Consider the following 3,904-nt stretch of genomic DNA (forward strand, 5'->3'; position numbering starts at 1 on the left):
ACATCACCTTAATGCAGGCATAGGCAAACTCTGCCCTCCAGGTGTTTGGGGACTACAACTCCCATCATCCCTAGCTAACAGGACCAGTGGTCAGGGATGATGGGAGTTGTAGTCCCAAAACATCTGGAGGTCCGAGTTTGCCTATGCCTGCCTTAATGACATTGCTTTCTAGTGGACTTAGTTTATGGGTCCATTGCCAAGCATCACGCTGGGTAATTCCAAGTTGCACACATGCATATATTATCCAAGCTTGTGATGACCCAGGTCTACTCTCTCCATCCCTGTATCCATTCCAATGTGGTGCTCCTCATTCAGTGAATGGGTTCCCTCCCTCATCTGTGTCCTCTCTTTGTGTCATCCACCACACCACACCCTGGTGAGGGAAACAGCTTGGCACTGGTATTGAGAAGGGTGTGTTTTTATCTCTGAACCGTAGGGACATCAAGATGGGAAGGCTTTCCAACCATTCAAATGCTATCCTATACATAGCTCCAGGGCCACCCAGGAGGTAACGAGAGGTGACCACATCAGGTGGCCAGATCCATAGGGACAGCAGATCCTGGTGTAGATCTGCATACCTCTCTTGTTCCTGATGTAGATCTTCACTTACCCTTTCTTCTTTGGGGGAGGGAGGGTGCCATTTTGTGGTTCGGCTTAGGTGCCAAAATGTTTTGGGCTAGCCCTTCGTAGCTGAAACTTATCCCACAGCGTACAACCATGTACATAATGTAAAATATTAAGTTGGCACACTCAGCAAGTGGACAACATTGCATCATGTCATTCCAACTAGGGTAGCTTTAGTTACCACCTCTTCGGATAGCCCATCCCCACAGTGGAATCACTACTACTTTAAAACCAGCCCCCCAACATGACCCAGTTTCAAGTGGCTTGCGTTCCATGTGTAACAACAGCAGAGCTAATCCATCTTCCTGAGACAATCCTGAACAACCTTGGGACCATGGGGATGGGTTGGGGAGCAGAATATTAGTTTTTCCTCTCTCTGCCATGGTCCTGATAAAAATCACATTTCAGAAGCTCTTTCCTGTATATCAGTGGAAGCTCCTATTGGTCTCAAAGGAGGGAATGTTCCTTGGAACCTTTGGATTGGCTATTCTTGTCAGAGCCATAAAAGGGAGAAAGTTAACCCTTCCCCTTCTCCATCCCCACCAACCATAGTCTCAAGGCTGCTCAGATTTTCCCGAGGTTGCTTGCTGTTTAAGTAACAAAAAGTGAGCTCCTTATTTGCATTCACACACTTAATGTCACAGGCAAGCACAGAGATGAATTCATGCAATCTCACATGCATGTCCTAAGTGCTAGGTCCAGCTTTTACATGAGTAATAGCAATCTGGAGTGCAGAAATGAACCATCTCAGGCCAGAGCAAAGGTAGCAGATGGGTATGGCTAATATGGTGCCCTTCAGTTGTTTGTGTGACTCTTGTCAGCCCCAGGCAGCCTGGCAAATGGCCGAGGATGATGGGAGCTGGAGACTGACAACCTCTGAAGTATTCCATGTGCACTACATTAGGCCATGCCTAATGTGAAGTCAGGGGCGCGGGTGGTACTGTGGGTTAAACCACAGAGCCTGGGACTTTCCGATCAGAAGGTCGGTGGTTCGAATCCCTGCGACGGGGTGGGCTCCCGTTGCTCGGTCCCAGCTCCTGCCAACCTAGCAGTTCGAAAGCACATCAAACTGCAAGTAGATAAATAGGTACTGTTCCGGCGGGAAGGTAAACGGTGTTGCCGTGCGCTGCTCTGGTTCGCCAGAAGTGGCTTAGTCATGCTGGCCACATGACCCAGAAGCTGTCTGCGGACAAACGCAAGCTCCCTTGGCCAATAAAGCGAGATGAGCACCGCAACCCCAGAGTCGGTCACGACTGGACCTAAAGGTCAGGGGTCCCTTTATCCTTTACCTTTAATGTGATGCCAGCAGCAGCCATACGTACAATATATTTGGGGGAATTTGCAAGTGAAACAGCTGGAATCCCAACCAGCATGGCCAAGGTTCAAAGAATTATTCTTCAGAAACATCTGGAGGACCAGATGTTCCCATCCCTGATCCAAAGAGGTGGGGAGGGGAGCTTGTATACTCCTCCCTAGTAAGCATTGTATATTTCGAGTACACACACAATCAACAGAAGCCCAACTCCGATTTTACGGGCACCTTTTGGACTGCCCTGAGAAATAAATGATAGGCTGTATAGATTTTTATGGTGAATGTGTCATATCACAATGGGAGAAGTTAATGTCTTGAAATTGTGCAAGTATCATTGCGAAACATTAAGTAGGGCAGTATCATTTGCAACATCAACACCTCTAGCCATTGTTAGAAACTTGCTTGCTAGCCCAGCAGTACTAAATTTCTGTGGTGTGTGAAGCATTCAGAGAAGTGCAGCTTCACAATACAATGGAAACTAAGAGGTTTTGCTCAAGATCACATGCATTAATAGTTAGGAGAGAGGTGCTACTATTATGCTTACGACTATATGAAAAATATAGGCACACAAGACCCCTATAAATTTTGCTGATGTTTAGGGATGGGAGACAGATTTGATTTTGTTTGCATTTTGATGAAAAACTACCCAATTCATGCTTCTCGAACCAATACATGAACCGAAACACAGCTATCCATCGAAATGCACACTCCTCTGAGTTTTACAAAGCAGTTCTCCAATGAAACAATGTGCATATATGTTAAGGGAAAGTGCACACAAACATTGATGCAATTAGTGAAAATAGCATTGCATTAGGGAAATTGCTTGCAAAAATACGTGGATTAGGAGAAATGTGCTCTAGAGTAATGCCAATTTTTCACGAGGATTAAAACACCATAAATAAATCCATAGATTCCTGTGGAAACAGAGAGAAGCAGAGAGAATTTAAGATTGGAAAAGGGAGATCCATCTGTCTCTAATAATGTTTCTTCCTTTGCCTTGAAATCCCCGCAAAGCTTTCGTGTGCTTGAGTTTTGCTTTACCTGAAATTCAATGGCAATGTTATTGAAACATTTTAAAGCTTTTTTGGAATTTCCTGTGGATGTCTTACTTTCTCAAATTGCCCATTACATGAAATTCACAGGCAACTCTAGCCCCTTGACCAATGATAGCCATAGATGCAGTCCATGCACAGAGCAAAGAATGGGACTGTTGCACTAACCCCACCCCTGATGCCACGTACCTGGCCTCTGTGCTCTATGCATGTACAATTACTCATGTGGAGGGGCTTCATGCTATCAGGAGGGCTGTGCAAATGGGGCATCCCAACCACAGAAACGTGTGAAGGGGCTTCTCTTTACAACTCATCTAGCGATTAAAACACGGACGTCATTAGCGACTGCTCAGATAAAAACAGATGCAAGTGAATAATCTTGATATACAAATAAGGAGAGACCTAAAAGCATCTTCTAGATGAAGGGACGGAATTGGTTTCAGGATGTGTGCATCTTCCAAGGTCAATCTGACTTGGCATCCTTTAAATGGTGGTGAGCTATTCCCTCTTGCAATTTAAAGGCTCTAATGCAGTTGGATTAGGCACATTGGAAGCAACCTTCTATAGCGTCGTGCTGTTAGTCCATCTAGACCTGTATTGTCATGGCTCTCCAGGACCTGGGGCTGAAAGGTCTTTCCCATAAGCTGAAACCTTATTCTTTTAACTGAAGATGCCAGGGATAGAACCTGAGACCTTCTGCATGCAAAGCAGGTGTTCTACTATGCTATGAAGACTGGGTCTTGAGAGTACACATACACAAACACAACCCAACGTTTTGCTGCTTGGAGTGGAGGATGAAAAGGCACCCACCCTATTCTACACACACAAGCAGACTGACCGACCAACCGTCATTTCATACTTCAACACTGACGGCAGGGCAGGGCCCTTCAGCACCTGAGGGCAGCAGCCTAGCTTG

This window comes from Podarcis melisellensis (assembly GCF_964234715.1).
Source record: "Podarcis melisellensis genome assembly, chromosome: 2".
NCBI classification, from domain to species: Eukaryota; Metazoa; Chordata; class Lepidosauria; order Squamata; family Lacertidae; genus Podarcis; species Podarcis melisellensis.